The sequence below is a fragment of the Panulirus ornatus genome, chromosome 29 (genome assembly GCF_036320965.1).
Source record: "Panulirus ornatus isolate Po-2019 chromosome 29, ASM3632096v1, whole genome shotgun sequence".
In the NCBI taxonomy this organism is placed as follows: Eukaryota; Metazoa; Arthropoda; class Malacostraca; order Decapoda; family Palinuridae; genus Panulirus; species Panulirus ornatus.
This window is the reverse complement of record NC_092252.1, coordinates 10,582,284-10,606,934: the sequence shown is the minus strand read 5'-3', so window position 1 is coordinate 10,606,934 and position 24,651 is coordinate 10,582,284. Positions and strand designations below refer to the sequence as shown.

Here is a 24,651-nt window from a genome sequence, read left to right as displayed (position 1 = left end):
TTTTTAAATAGTGTCAAAATGTCTTCAGTGTTATTCCAATCACTGCACGCTTAAGAGTCTACAAACCCAGGCTACCCAAGAACAGACAGCAATCCAAGAGTACCAGGTATTGTCCCACCAGTGGCCCAGTGATATATTGTCTGCCTGATGGTCTGGGAAGCCTTGGTTTGACTCTCCAGGGCACAATGGTACAATTGTTGAGATTGATTCCCACGTGAACATAACATATTCTGATATACATATATATATAGAGTGAGAGAGAGTATATGGTGTCAGAGGCAAGTTGCTAGAAGCAGTGAAAACTTTTTACAAAGGATGTAAGGCATGTGTACGAGTAGAAAGAGAGGAAAGTGACTGGTTCTCAGTGAATGTCAGTTTGTGGCAGGGGTGTGTGCTGTCTCCATGGTTGTTCAATATGTTTATGGATGGGGTTGTTAGGGAGGTGAATGCAAGAGTTTTGGAGAGAGGGCCAAGTATGCAGTCTGTTCTGGATGAGAAGACTTGGGAAGTGAGTCAGTTGTTGTTCGCTGATGATATATATATATATATATATATATATATATTTTTTTTTTTTTTTTGCCGCTGTCTCCCGCGTTTGCGAGGTAGCGCAAGGAAACAGATGAAAGAAATGGCCCAACCCACCCCCATACACATGTATATACATACGTCCACACACGCAAAATATACATACCTACACAGCTTTCCATGGTTTACCCCAGACGCTTCACATGCCCCGATTTAATCCACTGACAGCACGTCAACCCCGGTATACCACATCGCTCCAATTCACTCTATTCCTTGCCCTCCTTTCACCCTCCTGCATGTTCAGGCCCCGATCACACAAAATCTTTTTCACTCCATCTTTCCACCTCCAATTTGGTCTCCCTCTTCTCCTCGTTCCCTCCACCTCCGACACATATATCCTCTTGGTCAATCTTTCCTCACTCATTCTCTCCATGTGCCCAAACCATTTCAAAACACCCTCTTCTGCTCTCTCAACCACGCTCTTTTTATTTCCACACATCTCTCTTACCCTTACGTTACTTACTCGATCAAACCACCTCACACCACACATTGTCCTCAAACATCTCATTTCCAGCACATCCATCCTCCTGCGCACAACTCTATCCATAGCCCACGCCTCGCAACCATACAACATTGTTGGAACCACTATTCCTTCAAACATACTCATTTTTGCTTTCCGAGATAATGTTCTCGACTTCCACACATTCTTCAAGGCTCCCAGAATTTTCGCCCCCTCCCCCACCCTATGATCCACTTCCGCTTCCATGGTTCCATCCGGTGCCAGATCCACTCCCAGATATCTAAAACACTTCACTTCCTCCAGTTTTTCTCCATTCAAACTCACCTCCCAATTGACTTGACCCTCAACCCTACTGTACCTAATAACCTTGCTCTTATTCACATTTACTCTTAACTTTCTTCTTTCACACACTTTACCAAACTCAGTCACCAGCTTCTGCAGTTTCTCACATGAATCAGCCACCAGCGCTGTATCATCAGCGAACAACAACTGACTCACTTCCCAAGCTCTCTCATCCCCAACAGACTTCATACTTGCCCCTCTTTCCAAAACTCTTGCATTCACCTCCCTAACAACCCCATCCATAAACAAATTAAACAACCATGGAGACATCACACACCCCTGCCGCAAACCTACATTCACTGAGAACCAATCACTTTCCTCTCTTCCTACACGTACACATGCCTTACATCCTCGATAAAAACTTTTCACTGCTTCTAACAACTTTCCTCCCACACCATATATTCTTAATACCTTCCACAGAGCATCTCTATCAACTCTATCATATGCCTTCTCCAGATCCATAAATGCTACATACAAATCCATTTGCTTTTCTAAGTATTTCTCACATACATTCTTCAAAGCAAACACCTGATCCACACATCCTCTACCACTTCTGAAACCACACTGCTCTTCCCCAATCTGATGCTCTGTACATGCTTTCACCCTCTCAATCAATACCCTCCCATATAATTTACCAGGAATACTCAACAAACTTATACCTCTGTAATTTGAGCACTCACTCTTATCCCCTTTGCCTTTGTACAATGGCACTATGCACGCATTCCGCCAATCCTCAGGCACCTCACCGTGAGTCATACATACATTAAATAACCTTACCAACCAGTCAACAATACAGTCACCCCCTTTTTTAATAAATTCCACTGCAATACCATCCAAACCTGCTGCCTTGCCGGCTTTCATCTTCCGCAAAGCTTTTACTACCTCTTCTCTGTTTACCAAATCATTTTTCCCCAACCCTCTCACTTTGCACACCACCTCGACCAAAACACCCTATATCTGCCACTCTATCATCAAACACATTCAACAAACCTTCAAAATACTCACTCCATCTTCTCACATCACCACTACTTGTTATCACCTCCCCATTTGCGCCCTTCACTGAAGTTCCCATTTGCTCCCTTGTCTTACGCACTTTATTTACCTCCTTCCAGAACATCTCCCTAAAATTTAATGATACTCTCTCACCCCAACTCTTATTTGCCCTTTTTTTCACCTCTTGCACCTTTCTCTTGACCTCCTGTCTCTTTCTTTTATACGTCTCCCACTCAACTGCATTTTTTCCCTGCAAAAATCGTCCAAATGCCTCTCTCTTCTCTTTCACTAATACTCTTACTTCTTCATCCCACCACTCACTACCCTTTCTAATCAACCCACCTCCCACTCTTCTCATGCCACAAGCATCTTTTGCGCAATCCATCACTGATTCCCTAAATACATCCCATTCCTCCCCCACTCCCCTTACTTCCATTGTTCTCACCTTTTTCCATTCTGTACTCAGTCTCTCCTGATACTTCCTCACACAAGTCTCCTTCCCAAGCTCACTTACTCTCACCACCCTCTTCACCCCCAACATTCACTCTTTTTTTCTGAAAACCCATACAAATCTTCACCTTAGCCTCCACAAGATAATGATCAGACATCCCTCCAGTTGCACCTCTCAGCACATTAACATCCAAAAGTCTCTCTTTCGCGCGCCTGTCAATTAACACGTAATCCAATAACGCTCTCTGGCCATCTCTCCTACTTACATAAGTATACTTATGTATATCTCGCTTTTTAAACCAGGTATTCCCAATCATCAGTCCTTTTTCAGCACATAAATCTACAAGCTCTTCACCATTTCCATTTACAACACTGAACACCCCATGTATACCATGAATGAGTGTGTTAGTGGTTTTGATGCACGAGACCGGGTTATAGTGATGGGTGATTTGAATGCAAAGGTGAGTAATGTGGCAGTTGAGGGAATATATATATATATATATATATATATATATATATATATATATATATATATATATATATATATATATATATATATATATATTTTCCCTGGGGATAGGGGAGAAAGAATACTTCCCACGTATTCCCTGCGTGTCGTAGAAGGCGACCAAAAGGGGAGGGAGCGAGGGGCTGGAAATCCTCCCCTCTCTTTTTTTTTAACTTTCCAAAGGAAGGAACAGAGAATTGGGCCAGGCGAGGGTATTCCCTCAAAGGCCCAGTCCTCTGTTCTTAACGCTACCTCGCTAATGCGGGAAATGGCGAAAAGTTTGAAAGAAAAAAAGATATATATATATTTTTTTTTTTTTTCATACTATTCGCCATTTCCCGCGATAGCGAGGTAGCGTTAAGAACAGAGGACTGGGCCTTTGAGGGAATATCCTCACCTGGCCCTCTTCTCTGTTCCTTCTTTTGGAAAAAAAAAACGAGAGGGGAGGATTTCCAGCCCCCTGCTCCCTTCCCTTTTAGTCGCCTTCTACAACACGCAGGGAATATGTGGGAAGTATTCTTTCTCCCCTATCCCCAGGGAAATATATATATATATATATATATATATATATATATATATATATATATATATATATATATATTATCCCTGGGGATAGGGGAGAAAGAATACTTCCCACGTATTCCCTGCGTGTCGTAGAAGGCGACTAAAAGGGGAGGGAGCGGGGGGCTGGAAATCCTCCCCTCTCAATTTTTTTTAATTTTCCAAAAGAAGGAACAGAGAAGGGGGCCAGGTGAGGATATTCCCTCAGTGGCCCAGTTCTCTGTTCTTAACGCTACCTCGCTAACGCGGGAAATGGCGAATAGTTTGAAAAAAAAAAAAAAAATATATATATATATATATATATATATATTTTTTTTTTTTTTTTTTTTTTTTTTTTTTTTTTTTTTTTTTTTTATACTTTGTCGCTGTCTCCCGCGTCTGCGAGGTAGCGCAAGGAAACAGACGAAAGAAATGGCCCAACCCCCCCCATACACATGTACATACACACGTCCACACACGCAAATATACATACCTACACAGCTTTCCATGGTTTACCCCAGACGCTTCACATGCCTTGATTCAATCCACTGACAGCACGTCAACCCCTGTATACCACATCGCTCCAATTCACTCTATTCCTTGCCCTCCTTTCACCCTCCTGCATGTTCAGGCCCCGATCACACAAAATCCTTTTCACTCCATCTTTCCACCTCCAATTTGGTCTCCCTCTTCTCCTCGTTCCCTCCACCTCCGACACATATATCCTCTTGGTCAATCTTTCCTCACTCATTCTCTCCATGTGCCCAAACCACTTCAAAACACCCTCTTCTGCTCTCTCAACCACGCTCTTTTTATTTCCACACATCTCTCTTACCCTTACGTTACTTACTCGATCAAACCACCTCACACCACACATTGTCCTCAAACATCTCATTTCCAGCACATCCATCCTCCTACGCACAACTCTATCCATAGCCCACGCCTCGCAACCATACAACATTGTTGGAACTACTATTCCTTCAAACATACCCATTTTTGCTTTCCGGGATAATGTTCTCGACTTCCACACATTTTTCAAGGCTCCCAAAATTTTCGCCCCCTCCCCCACCCTATGATCCACTTCCGCTTCCATGGTTCCATCCGCTGACAGATCCACTCCCAGATATCTAAAACACTTCACTTCCTCCAGCCTCTCACCATTCAAACTCACCTCCCAATTGACTTGACCCTCAACCCTACTGTACCTAATAACCTTGCTCTTATTGACATTTACTCTTAACTTTCTTCTTCCACACACTTTACCAAACTCCGTCACCAGCTTCTGCAGTTTCTCACATGAATCCGCCACCAGCGCTGTATCATCAGCGAACAACAACTGACTCACTTCCCAAGCTCTCTCATCCCCAACAGACTTCATACTTGCCCCTCTTTCCAAAACTCTTGCATTTACCTCCCTAACAACCCCATCCATAAACAAATTAAACAACCATGGAGACATCACACACCCCTGCCGCAAACCTACATTCACTGAGAACCAATCACTTTCCTCTCTTCCTACACGTACACATGCCTTACATCCTCGATAAAAACTTTTCACTGCTTCTAACAACTTTCCTCCCACACCAGCAGGTTTGGATGGTATTGCAGTGGAATTTATTAAAAAAGGGGGTGACTGTATTGTTGACTGGTTGGTAAGGTTATTTAATGTATGTATGACTCATGGTGAGGTGCCTGAGGATTGGCGGAATGCTTGCATAGTGCCATTGTACAAAGGCAAAGGGGATAAGAGTGAGTGCTCAAATTACAGAGGTATAAGTTTGTTGAGTATTCCTGGTAAATTATATGGGAGGGTATTGATTGAGAGGGTGAAGGCATGTACAGAGCATCAGATTGGGGAAGAGCAGTGTGGTTTCAGAAGTGGTAGAGGATGTGTGGATCAGGTGTTTGCTTTGAAGAATGTATGTGAGAAATACTTAGAAAAGCAAATGGATTTGTATGTAGCATTTATGGATCTGGAGAAGGCATATGATAGAGTTGATAGAGATGCTCTGTGGAAGGTATTAAGATATATATATATATATATATATATATATGTATAACACTTTCCATGGGAATTCATGACACTTCACATGCCCTGGGTCAATCCACTGACAGCACATTGACCCCGGTATACCACATCGCTCCAATTCACTCTATTCCTTAAACGCCTTTCACCCTCCTGCATGTTCAGGCCTGAATCCCTCAAATACTTTTTCACTCCATCCTTCCACCTCCAATTTGGTCTCCCACTTCTCCTTGTTCCCTCCGCCTCTGACACATATATCCTCTTTTCAATCTTTCCCCACTCATTCTCTCCATGTGACTAAACCATTTAATACACCCTCTTCTGCTCTCTCAACGACATTCTTTTTCTTACCACACATCTCTCTTACCCTTTCATTACTTGCTCGATAAAACCACCTCACACCACATATTGCTCTAAAACATTTCATTTCCACTCTCCTCATATAACCCTATCTATAGCCCATGCCTCACAACCATATAACATTGTTGGAACCACTATTCCTTCAAACATACCCATTTTTGCTCTGAGATAACATTCTCGCATTATACACATTCTTCAACACTTCCAGAACCTTTGCCACCTACCCCACCCTGTAACTCACTTCCACTTCCATGGTTCCATCCACTGCTAAATTCACTCCCAGATATCTAAAACACTTAACTTCCTCCAGTTTTTCTCCATTCATACTTACCTCCGAATTAACTTGTCCCTCAACCCTACTGAACCTAATAATCTTGCTCTAACTCACATTTACTCAGCTTTCTTCTTTCACACACTTTACCAAACTCAGTCACCAGCTTCTGCAATTTCTCACCCAAATCAGCCACCAACGCTGTATCATCAGTGAACAAGAACTGACTCACTTCCCAAGCCCTTTCATCCACAACAGACTGCATACTTGACCCTCTCTCCAAAAACTCTTGCATTCACCTCCCTAACAACCCCATCCATAAACAAATTAAACAACCATGGAGACATCACGCATCTCTGCTGCAAACCGACATTCACTGGGAACCAATCACTTTCCTCTCTTTCTACTTATACATATGCCTTACATCCTTGGTAAAAACTTTTCACTGCTTCTAGCAACTTACCTCCCAAACCATATACTCTTAATACCTCCACAAAGCATCTCTATCAACTCTATCATATGCCTTCTCCAGATACATAAATGCTACATACAAATCCATATGTTTTTCAAAGTATTTCTCACATACATTCTTCAAAGCAAACATCTGATCCACACGTCCTATACCACTTCTGAAACCACACTGCTCTTCCCCAATCTGATACTCCATACATGCCTTTACCCTCTAAATCAATACACTCACCTTTATCCCCTTTGCCTTTGTACAATGGCACTATACATGCATTCCGCCAATCCTCAGGCACTTAACCATGAACCATACATACACTGAATATCCTTACCAATCAATCAACAACACTGTCACCCCTTTTTTAATAAATTCCACAGCAATACCATCCAAACCTGCCGCCTTTTCGGCTTTCATCTTCTGCAAAGCTTTCACTACCTCTTCTCTGTTTATCAAACCATTCTCCCTGACCCTCTCACTTTGCACACCACCTCGACCAAAGCACATTATATCTGTCACTCTATCATCAAACACATTCAACAAACCTTCAAAATACTCACTCCATGTCCTTTTCACTTCACCGCTTCTTGTTATTACCTCCCTATTAGCCCCCTTGACCAATGTTCCAATATGTTCTCTTGTCTTATGCACTTTATTTACCTCCTTCCAAAACATCTTTTTATTCTCCTTAAAATTCAATGATAGTCTCTCACTTCAACTCTAACTCTCATTTGCATCCTTTTTCACCTCTTGCACCTTTCTCTTGACCTGCCTCTTTTTTTTTTTTTTATACATCTCCCAGTCATTTGCACTGCTTCCCTGCAAAAATCGTCCAAATGCCTCTCTCTTCTCTCTCACTAACAATCTTACTTCTTCACCCTTTTTAATCTGTCCATCTCCAACCTTTCTCATACCACAAGCATCTTTTGCAAAAGCCATCACTGCTTCTCCAAATACATCCCATTCCTCCCACACTCCCCTTACATCATTTGCTCTCACCTTTTTCCATTCTACACTCAATCTCTCCTAGTACTTCCCTTTTACAAGTCTCCTTTCCAAGCTCACTTACTCTCACCACTCTCTTCACCCCAACATACTCTCTTCTTTTCTGAAAACCTCTACAAATCTTCACCTTCGCCTCCACAAGATAATAATCAGACATCCCTCCAGTTGCCCCTCTCAGCACATTGACACCCAAAAGTCTCTATCACGCGCCTATCAATTAACTCGTAATCCAAAAACGCTCTCTGGCCATCTCTCCTACTTACATACGTATACTTGTGTATATCTCTCTCTTTTTAAATCAGGTATTCCCAATCACCAATCCTTTCTCAGCACACTATCCCAATAATTTCAATGAGAAAGACTATCATCATTAACACTATATTCCAATTCCTTAGAATAAATCAAGTATGTACATAAAGTTTCTCATATCATACACATACTCAACCCATGTCTAGTTTGTCTTTTCACCTTAGAATACAAAGTAAGAAATGTGTACTTGTTGTGGAAGTTTGTATTTCATTTACACACCAGATATGGGTTGAGCATCTATACGGGAAATCTGAGAGGCTATATACAACTGTTTCACCACATGGAACTGGGAGCAAATAACACATAAATCATATTCTATTTACAAGGAAATCTGGGAACAAAGTTAATACAAAAACATAATATAGATGAGTAGAAAGTATCTTAAAAGACTGAAATACAAAACAAACATCAAGTAGTATACAAACTCTCACTATATGAAACGCAGATGAATACTGTCCTGACTAACCTTAGACAAGTCTCTGTAGTTGGACGGCTGGGAAAGGTCAAGTTCGTGAGAGTCGAAGTTGGTTAGCACCCATGGGAATACTGGGTACTGGTTCAAATCATTATAAGTTCGACCTGAAAAACAGTTTCACTAAGACACTATATATCAGAGAGAGAGAATATACATATCTGCAAGTGCTATTGACAAGATTTTGCCAAAATGGCATGGCTTGTGTGTAGTGCTCACCACATCTCGCCTAGTTAAGTATGTTTCTATTGACTGCTGCTACTTTTCAATGACTACCTGTTTGAGGTTCACATCAGGTAATGACTTGAGCCATAAGCCTGTGGTCACTCCATTCATGTTTCTTAACTCCCTGGCCCTGCAATAAATACAGTAACCTTACAAGCACTTTTATAAGATTCACATGTTTTCTTCAGATAACTTTATAGTGTGTTTCTAGAAGTTACCCTTGATTTGGTAATTCTGTATCTCTCTTGCCAAGATGGTTTCTGATGTAAAGAAAAAAAATCTTGTATGCCTTCTATTTGCTGCCTTGCATATATCATGTCTCTTCTTCCTACACTGTATATTTCATGTATTCTGCCACTTGTGGCAATTATTTTTTTTCTTATAGTGACTGACATACAATAGGCAAAATTGTCACAATCATAAGTCATCTAGGGCAAAAGAAAAAACTGAAAGAAAAGGCAAAAATAAATCAGGGTTATGCAAGTATTTGTAGACCTGATTTTTAAAGGAAGAAAAGTTATAAAAAGATAGCTCACGAGAACAGTAGCTTGAAATATTATTCACCCACGATGGTGATGAGGAGACAACGAGTCACTGGTGAGTATAGGCCACTCACCCACAATGGTGATGAGAAACATGAGTCACTGGTGAGTAGAGGTCACTCACCAACAATAGTGGTAAGCATGTGACACAGACAGGGCCATTCAACCATGGTGGCATTGAGAAGCATAAGGCAGTAAACAGGTTGAGCCTACTCACCCACTATGTTAATGAGGACCACGAGACATTAATGAAACAAGCCAATCATCTGCAATGGTGATGAAGGGATTCACAAGTTTACATTCACCCTTGATAGTGACACGAAAAGTTAAGACCATTTCAAGAAGTGGCTACTCACCTGCGATGGTGTTGAGGAACATAAGGTATTCGAAGTTGGAGATCTCCCTGCGTTGCCACTTCTGCGTCATGTTGGAAGCACGGAAGAGCTGCCGAGGGGACATCATGGAGGCCCGGCGAGTCTGGGGGATGCCATACTTGATGCCCACTCCGACCCGTGGTAGTGCTTTAGCTACACGCTTAACCGTCGCCTGATCCGGGAACGTGAAGAACACCGATGCTGTGGGAATGAAGGTGAAGTTTTGCCTTTATCGGTATCGAACTGTGACACGTCAAATGCCTCAGGGTAAGATGTATCGTGTACTTAAAAGTAAGACACATCACTTCAAAAGTGATTTTTTTTCTACTTCCATGTGAAAAAAATTACATATGAAAAGATATTAAAGACTTGAAAGTGTCTTGGTACTTGTTTACCAAATGGCGTCATAGCTACGTCTCTTTGTTGTATATCCACTGACAAATTTTTCTAGTATCTCCCCTAATGTGATTATTACACGAAAGTGCACCTTGGAACTTATCGTGCTTCATTTCCCCATGGACTCATACGTATATATATATATATATATATATATATAAGAAACTGCAGAAGCTGGTGACTGAGTTTGGTAAAGTGTGTGAAAGAAGAAAGTTAAGAGTAACTGTGAATAAGAGCAAGGTTATTAGGTACAGTAGGGTTGAGGGTCAAGTCAATTGGGAGGTAAGTTTGAATGGAGAAAAACTGGAGGAAGTAAAGTGTTTTAGATATCTGGGAGTGGATCTGGCAGCGGATGGAACCATGGAAGCGGAAGTGGATCAGAGGGTGGGGGAGGGGGCGAAAATCCTTGGAGCCTTGAAGAATGTGTGGAAGTCGAGAACAGTATCTCGGAAAGCAAAAATGGGTATGTTTGAGGGAATAGTGGTTCCAACAATTTTGTATGGTTGTGAGGTGTGGGCTATGGATAGAGTTGTGCGCAGGAAGGTGGATGTGCTGGAAATGAGATGTTTGAGGACAATGTGTGGTGTGAGGTGGTTTGATCGAGTAAGTAACGTAAGGGTAAGAGAGATGTGTGGAAATAAAATGAGCGTGGTTGAGAGAGCAGAAGAGGGTGTTTTGAAATGGTTTGGGCACATGGAGAGAATGAGTGAGGAAAGATTGACCAAGAGGATATGTGTCGGAGGTGGATGGAACGAGGAGAAGTGGGAGACCAAATTGGAGGTGGAAAGATGGAGTGAAAAAGATTTTGTGTGATCGGGGCCTGAACATGCAGGAGGGTGAAAGGAGGGCAAGGAATAGAGTGAATTGGATCGATGTGGTATACTGGGGTTGACGTGCTGTCAGTGGATTGAATCAGGGCATGTGAAGCGTCTGGGGTAAACCATGGAAAGTTGTGTGGGGCCTGGATTGTGGAAAGGGAGCTGTGGTTTCGGGCATTATTGCATGACAGCTAGAGACTGAGTGTGAACGAATGGGACTTTGTTGTCCTTTCCTAGTGCTACCTTGCACACATGAGGGGGGAGGGGGATGGTATTCCATGTGTGGCGAGGTGGCGATGGGAATGAATAAAGGCAGACAGTGTGAATTGTGTGCATGGGCATATATGTATGTGTCTGTGTGTGTATATATATGTGTACATTGAGATGTATAGGTATGTAATTTGCGTGTATGGATGTGTATGTATATACATTGTGTATGGGGGTGGGTTGGGCCATTTCTTTCGTCTGTTTCCTTGCGCTACCTCGCAAACGCGGGAGACAGCGACAAAGCAAAATAAATAAAATAATAAATAATATATATATATATATATATATATATATATATATATATATATATATATATATATATATATATATTTTATATTTATTATACTTTGTCGCTGTCTCCCGCGTTTGCGAGGTAGCGCAAGGAAACAGACGAAAGAAATGGCCCAACCCCCCCCATACACATGTATATACATACGTCCACACACGCAAATATACATACCTACACAGCTTTCCATGGTTTACCCCAGACGCTTCACATGCCCTGCTTCAATCCACTGACAGCACGTCAACCCCGGTATACCACATCGCTCCAATTCACTCTATTCCTTGCCCTCCTTTCACCCTCCTGCATGCTCAGGCCCTGATCACACAAAATCTTTTTCACTCCATCTTTCCACCTCCAATTTGGTCTCCCTCTTCTCCTTGTTCCCTCCACCTCCGACACATATATCCTCTTGGTCAATCTTTCCTCACTCGTCCTCTCCATGTGCCCAAACCACTTCAAAACACCCTCTTCTGCTCTCTCAACCACGCTCTTTTTATTTCCACACATCTCTCTTACCCTTACGTTACTCACTCGATCAAACCACCTCACACCACACATTGTCCTCAAACATCTCATTTCCAGCACATCCATCCTCCTGCGCACAACTCTATCCATAGCCCACGCCTCGCAACCATACAACATTGTTGGAACCACTATTCCTTCAAACATACCCATTTTTGCTTTCCGAGATAATGTTCTCGACTTCCACACATTCTTCAAGGCCCCCAGGATTTTCGCCCCCTCCCCCACCCTATGATCCACTTCCGCTTCCATGGTTCCATCCGCTGCCAGATCCACTCCCAGATATCTAAAACACTTCACTTCCTCCAGTTTTTCTCCATTCAAACTCACCTCCCAATTGACTTGACCCTCAACCCTACTGTACCTAATAACCTTGCTCTTATTCACATTTACTCTTAACTTTCTTCTTCCACACACTTTTCCAAACTCAGTCACCAGCTTCTGCAGTTTCTCACATGAATCAGCCACCAGTGCTGTATCATCAGCGAACAACAACTGACTCACTTCCCAAGCTCTCTCATCCCCAACAGACTTCATACTTGCCCCTCTTTCCAAAACTCTTGCATTTACCTCCCTAACAACCCCATCCATAAACAAATTAAACAACCATGGAGACATCACACACCCCTGCCGCAAACCTACATTCACTGAGAACCAATCACTTTCCTCTCTTCCTACACGTACACATGCCTTACATCCTCGATAAAAACTTTTCACTGCTTCTAACAACTTTCCTCCCACACCATATATTCTTAATACCTTCCACAGAGCATCTCTATCAACTCTATCATATGCCTTCTCCAGATCCATAAATGCTACATACAAATCCATTTGCTTTTCTAAGTATTTCTCACATACATTCTTCAAAGCAAACACCTGATCCACACATCCTCTACCACTTCTGAAACCACACTGCTCTTCCCCAATCTGATGCTCTGTACATGCCTTCACCCTCTCAATCAATACCCTCCCATATATATAGTCATTTATCTATTCATTATACTTAATCGCCATCTCCCATGTTAGCGAGGTAGCACAAGGAAACAGATGAAAGAATGGCCCAACTCATCCACATCCACATGTATATACATAAATGCCCACACATGCACATATACATACCTATACATTTCAATGTATACATACATATATACATGTACACAGACATATACATATATACACATGTACATATTCATACTTGCTGCCTTCATCCATTCCCGTCGCCACCCACCACACATGGAATTGTGTCATCCATCCCCCCCCCCCCCCCCCTCTCTCTCTCTCTCTCTCTCTCTCTCTCTCTCTCTCTCTCTCTCTCTCTCTCTCTCTCTCCAGCGAGGCAGCGACAGGAACAGACAAAAAGGCCATATTTGTTCACACTCAGTCTCTAGCTGTCATGTATAATGCACCAAAACCACAGCTCCCTTTCCACATCCAGGACCCACAGACATTTCCATGGTTTACCCAACGCTTCACATGACCTGGTTCAATCCATTGACAGCATGTCGACCCCGGTATACCACATCGTTCCAATTCACTCTATTCCTTGCATGCTTTTCACCCCAATCGCTCAAAATCTTTTTCACTCCACCCCTCTACTTCCAATTTGGTCTCCCGCCCCTCCTTCTTCCCTCCACCTGTGACACATATATCCTCTTGGTCAATCTTTCCTCGCTCATTCTTTCCGTGTCCAAACCATTTCAACACACCCTCTTCTGCTCTCTCAACCACACTCTTTTTATTACCACACATCTCTCCTACCCCCTCCTTACTTACTCGATCAAACCACCTCACACCACATATTGTCCTCAAACGTCTCATTTTCAACACATCCACCCTCCTCCACACAACCCTAGCTATAGCCCATGCCTCACAACCATATAATATTGCTGGAACCACTATTCCTTCAAACATACCCATTTCTGCTCCGAGATAACGTTCTCGCCTTCCATACATTCTTCAATGCTCCCATAACATTCTCCCCCAACCCCACCCTGTGACTCACTTCTGCTTCCATGGTTCCATCCGCTGCCAAATTCACTCCCAGATATCTAAAACACTTTGCTTCCTCCATTCAAACTTACCTCCCAATTAACTTGTTCCTCAACCCTACTGAAACTAATAACCTTGCTCTTATTCACAATTACTCTCAGCTATCTTCTTTCACACACTTTACCAAACTCATCAACAACTTCTGCAGTTTCTCACCTGAATCAGCCACCAGTGCTGTATCATCAGCGAACAACAACTGACTCACTTCCCAAGCCTTCTCATCCACAACAGACTGCATACTTGCACCCCTCTATAAAACTCCTGCATTCACTTCCCTAACAACCCCATCCATAAACAAACTAAACAACCATGGAGACATCACTCACCCCTACCGCAAACCAACATTCATGGGGAACCAGTCACTTTCCTCTCTTCCTACTCGTACACATGCCTTACATCCTTGGTAAAAACTTTTCACTGCTTCTAGCAGCTTGCCTCCCACACCATATACTCTTAATACCTTCACACAAAGCATCACTATCAACCCTATTGTATGCCTTCTCCAGATCCATAAATCTTACATACAAATCCATCTGTTTTTCTAAGTATTTCTCACGTGCATTCTGCAGAGCAAACACCTGATCCACACATCCTCTACCACTTCTGAAACCACACTGCTCTTCCTCATTCTGATGCTCTGTACATGCCTTTACCCTCTCAATCAATACCCTCCCATATGATTTCCCAGGAATACTCAACAAACTTATAGCTCGGTAATTTGAACATTCACCTTTATCCCCTTTGCCTTTGTACAATGGCACTATGCATGCATTCTGCCAATCCTCAGGCACTTCACCATGAACCATACATACACTGAATATCCTTACCAACCAATCAACAAAACAGTAACCCCCTTTTTTAATAAATTCCACTGCAATACCATCCAAACCCGACGCCTTGCCAGTTTTCATCTTCCGCAGAGCTTTTACTATTACCAAGATGCCCATGAGTTGATCTGTAGCAACTTCAGGACCAAGGAGCTTGGCTGCCCAACACACACTATACAATGGGGTGAGGGCACAACTAGAACTGTACACAGCAGTTCCAAAGTGTTGTCCCATCCATGGTCCAGTGGTAAGCTGTTTATGTGTGAGTGTGTGCATGTGCCGTGTGCTGTGAGGGCAGTTGCTTTAGTGTTGGTGTTACTGGCATAGGGCATGAATCTCCTGAGTGTGTCTTATTATGTGATGCTAAGAACAGCTGGCAACTGAATACACATCTAATAATTCTATAAACATTCCATGAAAGTAAAATAATGAATCAAATAAGAAATAACAATTGTTGGCGTTTCAGTTTCGTCATATTTCTACAAGGCCCACTTAGTTGCTGCACATGTTGGGTGGCAGTTTGAGATCTGAAAGATTATAGTTCATTAGTGTTCATAAGTTGTCAGTATGAAACTTGTATGCATTGTAAATAATACAAAAGAAAGTGTTTACTAACTCATTATCATACTCTAAAATCTTCACGAGACGATCATCCGGTTCAAGATCTTGCATCGCTAGCTAGGGTAGGGGGAGAGAGAATTCTACCTCTGTATTCCCTGTGTGTTGTAGAAGACAACTAAAGGGGGCAGGAACTCCCCTTTTTGTATTTCAATTTCTCAAAGACAGAAAAGACTCCAAGTGGCAAGTGTACATCCTCCCTGAAGGCTCTGGCTGGGAGTGTCTGCATGAGCGTGGATGTAACCAAGAAGAGATGTATGCAGGAGGAAAGGGACCTGGATGTTCTGGCTCTGAATGAAACACAGCTCAGGGCTGAAGGGTTAGAATGGTTTGGAAATGTATTATGCGTAAAGTCTGGGGTTGGTGTGGGGGCAAGAGCAAAGGATGGGTTATCACTACTACTGAATCAGCAGGTGTAGGAGTGTAAGGTGATCTCCAGAGTAATGTGGGTAAATATGAAAGTGGACTTCAAGAGATGGGTGATCATTAGTGCTTATGCATCTGGCCATGAAAGGGAAAATCATGAGATATAAGTAAGTATTTAGGAAGCAACTTAGTGAGTGGGTCAGCAGTTCTGATCCAACAGATCATGTATGAGTGATGAGTAACCCAAATGCGAAGGTGAGTTATGAGGCAGTTGAGGGTATAACTGTGGAGGTATGAGATACTCAGGAGCATGAATGGAAATGCTGAATAGCTTTTGAGTGATGTGCCAGAAAAAGGGCTGATGTTTAAGAATACCTGGCTTCAAAAAGAGGGTCAGACACAAGTACAAGTATACTGCATAACAAAAATCATAATCCTTTGGGTAAATTTTCATTTTACTGATAACCATGTAAATCTGGGCCCTAAGTTAGGTAAAGGTTCGTCCTATTTTGTTGGTTTATTCACTTTAATCTCAATATCCGTGATCACAACCCCTTCTATCACTCCATAAAGAACAAAAATATATTGCTCACTACTATGCATCACTTGAAAAAATTTATCAAATCCACTGATATGTGCTCCACCCGACTACAATTATTTATGTGATGCCCTAAACTAGAGCTTTGCCTACCTATAAAACGTTAAAAGTATATTCTATGACTTCATAGTTCACTTAAACCCCACACTTTCTCTATACCTCTCTGACCCTACTATTAACGAGTTTCTGAATATGGAAAGGTAGTTTTAGAAATGAGTCAATCAATATCCCACATATATATTACTCCTTAAGAGTTACAACAAAAATCCACAATAGAAAAACAAAGATACCATACCTGTAGATGTGGCACTTCAACTCAAGGCTTTTTAGACCAAAGACTGATTTCAAGAAGAGCAATTATGGATAAATACGCATTAATACGTGATATGCATACGTCTTTTTCACTGTTTTTCGTGATATATCCATTAATGTTGCTTGTTGCTGGAATCTGCCTGCATAAGGACTGTGAGAAAAACAACTTACAGATAGGGTAATATGCCCAGAAGGGAGTTGGAATGTGTTATAAAATGGAAGTACAATGTTTGTTTTAAAGGTTCACAATCTTTGACGACCTCTCTCTACTCATGTATAAATGCAGAAACGAGTCGAAAAATAGAAGTACAATGTTTGTTTTAAAGGTTCACAATCTTAGACGACCTCTCGTTTTGTCTGCATGTATAAATGCAGAAACGAAATTGAATTGTTATACACGACCCTATCCCCCAGGCTTATGAGGCAACACGACAATGTTCTTCCTATCCTATCCTATCCTATCCTATCCTCCTCCAAGGTTATTAGGCAACATGACAATGTTCTTCCTATCCTATCCTCCTCTAGGCATATTAGACCACGTGACAATGTTCTTATGTAAGAATATTCAAATATTTACCTTACCAATATGTATCCTGCTTGAAAAATGAACTGTATACCTTTACGAATCTCAGAATTCGGTTCGGAGCAGCTTCGTAAGTCTGCGCGGAATTCTAGTTTTCCCCGTAGGCACCAGCATCATCTCGACCTGCGGGTATCTTATCTTATTTACCGAAATAGTTATTGGGTGTCAAAACGATATACCAAACACGGCAGAATACTAACGGCGGTGTCCAATGACATACGAACTCTAGCAGGGACAATGAAAATAAAACCCTTTAATGAGACCCGGTAGAACAATGACATTTTTTTTTATATCTGCAGTTTATATATATATATATATATATATATATATATATATATATATATATATATATATATATATATATTATATATATATATATATATATATATATATATATATATATATATATATATATAATACACACACGTTATTTTTTTTAAGTGATTCTACAAATCTCTGACGAGATCTCCAGATAATGTGATGTAACTCCCACCGAACAGATAATTCCAGCCTCTCTCTCTCTCTCTCTCTCTCTCTCTCTCTCTCTCTCTCTCTCTCTCTCTCTCTCTCTCTCTCTCTCTCCAAACGGCAACTGACTCAACTCCAAACCCCAAAACGAATGATGAATGTGTTCGATGATAAGGAGGCGGCTGTGGGGGTGTTTTTTGGATGTGGAGGATTGCAAATGAGCGAGTGGAACGTGAAAAGAAGGACGTGAAAACCTAGAGTAAGACGAAGTGCGGCAAAGTGGCTGGAGAGGATGGGATTGCAGTTGAATTTCTGAAGAAATAGGGCGACTTTGCTGTTTATTGGCTGATTGGGCTTTTAATTATATGAAAGGCTCATGGCTAGGTGCTTCAGGATTGGCGGAATGCCTGCACAGAGCAAGGGGAACAAAAGTGATCATTCGTATTACTGTGGAATGCGTTTGTTGAGTGCATCTGGGAGAGTGGTGATCGAGAGGGAGATGGAAAGCACAGAGTGTCAGATTCGAGAGAAACAATGCGGTTACAGGGAAGGCAGAGGAAGTCTGGATCAGATGTTTGCTTTGAAGGAGTTGCGTGAGAAATACTGAGAGAAACAGAGGGTTTGTATGTAGTATCTATAGAAATTGAGAAAGTACATAATAGCGTTGGTATAGATGTTCTGTGGGAGTTTAAATTGACTGGTCTTGGAGGAAGTGAGGTATTTTGGATACCTGGGAATGGGCACAGCAGCAAATGTATCCATGGGAGAAAAGGGGGGTGAAAATGCTGGAAGCACTGAAGAATGTGCGGAAAGAGAGGTCAATGTTAGAGCAAAGATGTTTCTAGTTAATGGTATAGCAGTGCAGACGGTGTTTTATGGATGCGAGGCATGGGTCTTCAGTCAAAATGTACGGAAGAAGGTGGATGCATTGGAAATGAAATGTTTATGGATGGTATATGGTATAAGGAAGGTTCATCGAATAAGAAATGAAAAGGTAAGAAACAAATGTGGCAACAAGAGGAATACGTATGAGAAAGCTAAAGAGGGTGTGCTGAAATGGGTTTGGAAGAAGATGACTCAGAAGGCATAAATGTCGGAAGTGGAAGGAACGAAAGGAAAATGGAGAGCTGAGGAGGAAGTGGTAAGATGGAATGTTCTGGGCTTGAGCTGGTGGAAGGGTGTTAACTGAAACGATGTAGTATACAGGGGCAACGTGCTGTCAGTGGGCTGAGCCTGGACATATGACGCGGTCAGTGGATTTCGGTGCATTATACATGACAGTTTGCGCCAGCGAATGATGCCGTTCTTCGCCTGTTCCTAGCGCTACCTCGTTGATGAGGGAAACAACGAACAAATACGTAATAAAGAATTTTATATATATATATATATATATATATATATATATATATATTTTTTTTTTTTTCATACTATTCGCCATTTCCCGCGATAGCGAGGTAGCGTTAAGAACAGAGGACTGGGCCTTTGAGGGAATATCCTCACCTGGCCCTCTTCTCTGTTCCTTCTTTTGAAAAAAAAAAAAAAAAAACGAGAGGGGAGGATTTCCAGCCCCCACTCCCTTCCCTTTTAGTCGCCTTCTACGACACGCAGGGAATACGTGGGAAGTATTCTTTCTCCCCTATCCCCAGGGATATATATATATATATATATATATATATATATATATATATATATATATATATATATATGGGAGCGGGGGGCTGGAAATCCTCCCCTCTCATTTTTTTTTTTTTTTTAATTTTCCAAAAGAAGGAACAGAGAGGGGGGCCAGGTGAGGATATTCCCTCAAAGGCCCAGTCCTCTGTTCTTAACGCTACCTCGCTAATGCGGGAAATGGCGAATAGTATGAAATATATATATATATATATATATATATATATATATATATATATATATATATATATATATATATATATATATATATATATATCGCGCGCGTAACCTACAGTATATTTACGCTAAATTTCACAATCGGGTGATGTAAACAAATGCAATCAATTCCAGAAGCACCTCACAATGATCGCATTGTAAGTGAAGACTCGGTGAGAAACCCGCCTCTTAATGACCGTGTTAACGGAATCCTGAATGAATGAACGAGGTATGACTTCAGTGTACCACTTGCACAGTGGTACGTCGCTGATAATGGTACAGGGAGGGCAAGTTACGGAGCTGTGGTGGTGGTGGCACGATAAAGCTTGTTAAATAATCATGAAATATGAAGCCTAGTCTCTGCTGGTGATACAATTAAGTACAGACAATGCAGCTGATTATCTCTCTCTGGATTAGATTAGCCTTTCCTTTATCAGCGGGTGGCACTTTTTTATGCTGTATGACCTGTATGAAATAATTGAAATACAGAGAATTATGAAACGGAAAAAGAAAAGACAAGGGAAACTACTAATTTTTGAGGAAATGAAAGACCTTCTATTTTGATATGTACCAGGTCATAGTTAATGGGAAAGACATGAGAAGGTTGAGAATTCCAAAGCTTCGACGTGTTGGGAAAGAAGTAGGTATCGAAACCGCCCACCCTTGAGTTGCCGATGGCCACACAGTAACCAAGTGACGCAGCAGCTTGCCGAGTATTGCGTGGCCTTGCTAGTGGTGGGGGCACACAAACAGCCAGCTCTCGGAAGCAAAAACCAAAATAATGCCTATAGAAGAGGGGGGAAAGTGACCCAACACTGCGGCGTAGGGCAAGGGGGTCAAGTTTGGATGTTAGCCTGGGGCAGTTTATTAACTCGGACCGCTTTTGACTCTGTCAAGTAAGGATACAGAGATAGAACCACCCCAGATGTGACAGCGTCTTAGTGTGTGCAAGAACAGCATCAGCATAAATCATAATGGTAATTCCTGGCTTTTCTGGGATACTCTGTCTGAAGAGCTGTGTCTACCCCGTAAAGTCATCACAGAGGACGCCCGTATCTCTAGGCAAACCATCGCATCTACATCTTTCAGCTGCTCCTCAGCCTTCCCTGTTTATCAACCATCATCTTCCTCGCTTTCTCGCACTCACTTCTACGCTCTAACATCTAACATAAATTTTAATCTAGCATTGTTTTCGAATTATTTCTTAATGCAAAACAGCACACTTGATAAACCCTGATCTAACCGTCCATCATATATTATGCACACGGCCAATCTTTATTTTTTTCTCTCTTTTAAATGAAATCGGGAATACATGTTCAATGCTTCACTATAAAATAAAAACACATATGCTTATACATTCATGTACATGAAAAGAAGTACAGAATGTCGTAATCAGAGGACTTAATGAAGGTGGACACCTGTTGGTAAACAGTGATGTTGGCTAGGCTATTCACCAGATCCTGAACTAAATATACACCATCGACATGAATCGTAGATCTATTCAGACAGGATCACCTTTAGGAGCTTCCTCCCCAACCACCCACTTTTTAATCTGCTCAAGTTAATCAAATCAAGATTCTGTTAGGTCCAATGTGTAACCCGAAATCACTAACAGAACTGCTTACTGCTACTTATGGCAAAACTACACTGATTAAAACCTGCCTTGTCGTCCACCCTATCAATTTCAACCTACGAGCAACAATTCTGTGTCCGCGCAACTTTTTTTTTTTTCGCTTATGGCCTTGCAATTGATGAGGACTTTCATTCGTGACCCCGAACCTTCGACTGGATGCCGAACTTACATGATCTGGAGGTTTAGTATATCTCCCCATTATATACTTTCCCAACAGCTCTATTATGTCATCAAACACCGGGAGAACGTGAAGCAGAACGAGGCAACCCTTCAACATGCAGATACCTAAAGACATAATGAGACAAAGACGAATGAAAGAAACTCGTACAAGGGACTAACTACTAGAAGGCCACTGGGCGTAAATTTCCGAGAGCGACTTCGGATGGGGTCGATGGAGCCAAGAGAACTATGATCATGACTCGCATGTCTTCGTCAGAAATGCCTCACTTTACAGACCCTATATGAAGTGTTCACATTACATGAGGCATCCAGGTTCTGGCATCTGCATCCTCATGATGGATCGAGGCTCCAGCACCTCTGGTCAGATTGATGATGTGGACCAGACTGACGATGTGGGCCAGACTGATGATGTGGGCCAGACTGACGAAATGGGCCAGACTGATGTGGGTCAGACTGATGATGTGGGCCACACTGATGATGCATGTCAGACTGATGATGCGGGCCAGACTGACGATGTGGGCCAGACTGACGAAATGGGCCAGAATGACGATGTGGGTCAGACTGATGATGAGGGCCAGACTGACAATGTGGGCCAGACTGATGATGTGGGCCAGACTGATGATGTGAGCCAGACTGACGACGTGGGCCAGACTGATGATGTGAGCCAGACTGACGACGTGGGCCAGACTGACGACGTGGGCCAGACGGATGATGTGTTCCAGATTGACGAAGTGGGTCAGATTGATGATGTGGGCCAGACTGGCGATGGCACGAGACATGTGATCCGTCTCGACCTTGACTCTCCACTCACGTCAAGACACTACGGTACAATGACACCAGATGCACAGGAGTTTCAAACTCTTGTCACTTGTGCAAGAAACTGCGTTCTTAGTACATATCATAAATCACACACACACACACACACACACACACACACACACACACACAGAGATGGGCTGGAAAGGCAGTGAATTAACTGAAAGAGACATAAGGGAACTACAAAAGGAGTCCGAACCACATCATGCCTAAAGCACGCTTCATCAAGTGAACTGGAGAAGGAATAGTGCCATGGGACTCGAAAAGGGGGCAAATGTCGTGCCTATCTTTCAGAAAGGAGGGCAAGAAATTTTGCTCAAGTACTGACTAGTTTTCATTTTTCCTCTAACGAGAAACTAGTTTAGTGAGAACATCATATATTTAGGGTAAGGACCTCACATGTTGAAAAAAAAAAAAATTATAAAAATCTATTATACTCATGACACCGGGCTCTGTTGCAGACAAAAGGAAAGGAGGTGTGAGAAAATATGTTTTTGGACTGCTAGAAAGCATCTGACACTACCACATACTTGGAAGGTGGAGTTGGATCCTCAGTCAGGAACATGGGAGAGACACTCTTCCAAGGGACAAAAGGATGCACGTCAGAGCAGCCTTCTCGGTAAAGGTTGGTGAGTAGTAGTGTGCCGCAGGGGTTCGTCCTGAGTCCCCTCCTCTTCTTGACCTTTCTCATATGCCAGGAGTAACCTCGCGGAACCTAAGAGCCAAAAAAGAAAAAAGAAAAAAAATATGATTCAGCAACCAAAGCTTTCTTTTATTTCTTCTTCATTTATTTATCAATTTATTCATTCGGGGGGCGCCAGTGAGGTGAGATCGTGAATCAACTTTAACCATCCCTAAATCGTACAATGTTACGCGGTGTCTCCCTAAGAACACGTTCAACACCATCATCCCTAAAAAAAAAAGGGATCTACTGGAGTGCTAACCTCACTCTGCTGACCCTTCCATGGGAGATGCTCGCGGACAGACAGACAGAGTAACACGGCGGTCTCCACTGCCTTTGCTCTGGGGCCGCCACCACACCTATCAGTCTCTAACCCCGCCCCCAGGGATATACTGCTTATTGAGACCAGGGGTGGATTTTCGGACGCCCTGATAATGTGTGGCGCGAGTTCTTTTACGGTCGAATCTAGGTCCAGGACACAGATGGAGCCCTGACACATCATCCACGGAGGTGAGCAATGAGTGGATTTTAGTCGGATCATCCATCGTTCGTGGGTAGATTACCGGATCATCATAAGAGACACTATGAATGAATGTGTTATAGAGAGGGGTGTGTGTGTGTGTGACTAGTCAGCTGGGATATCGTTATCTACCTCACAGTAGATATGGTTATGTCCGTATTGTAGTGTATGTATGATGATGACGGCACGGTACACCGCGTAGGGTAAGGTCTGTATGGTAATGATTCTTTGCTTATATCTGCATGCTGATCATTCTCTGGCGATGTCTGTATGGTAAAGATGGCATGGTACTGTGTGTTATGGTGATGTCCGTATGGTAATTACGTGGTAGTGCATCTGTGGCGATGACGGTAGCATAATTCCAGTAGAGGCAATCGTGGCGGTGCGGTGGAGGGTGGGGTGGTGAACATCACCAACGAACACACTCGACTCAATCATCTCCTCTCCCATACATGTCGTTGTAGTTTATTTTTGTATCTGGCACATGAATAACTATAAACCCACCACAGGAGGAAGATAACTGTACTCCATCCACGCCAAAAACATAAAAAAAAAAAGGGGGGGTGGAAGAGGGGACAACCTCTACCCACGTGCGGGGCATGAGTGGCGGAAACTACGAGGAGGAGAGACGCCAGAGGTATTACCGCAGGAGTTGAAGCTGCAGACGGGATGGGAGCTGGACGTCACGTCAGGGGTGTTTGCGGTGGTAGGCGCTACCGCTACGTCAGTGGTAAATGCTCGACAGGACTGTAGGAGACATTTCGTGATTACTGGCAGTGTGTCACGAGGAGGGAAGGTGGGTTTTACACCTATGTCAGTAAGTCAGTCAGTAAGTATTAGAGCAAACGTTCTGGACGAAAAAGGTGTTCTTAACAAAAAAAAAAAAGCCTTGTAGATC

General features: G+C 42.4%; 1 long non-coding RNA gene across 2 annotated transcripts; it reads right to left on the bottom strand.

Moving 5' to 3' along the window:
• Positions 1-5,940: 5,940 nt before the first annotated feature.
• LOC139758088 (uncharacterized) lies at positions 5,941-23,380 on the bottom strand. 2 transcript variants are annotated; one of them, XR_011714760.1, is made up of 3 exons: positions 23,082-23,380; positions 9,908-10,126; positions 5,941-8,891 (listed from the first exon to the last, which is right to left on the bottom strand). It is a non-coding gene; the product is annotated as an uncharacterized lncRNA (long non-coding RNA). The 2 variants fall into 2 exon arrangements; XR_011714759.1 differs by lacking the exon at positions 23,082-23,380 and adding an exon at positions 16,968-17,142.
• Positions 23,381-24,651: the final 1,271 nt, after the last annotated feature.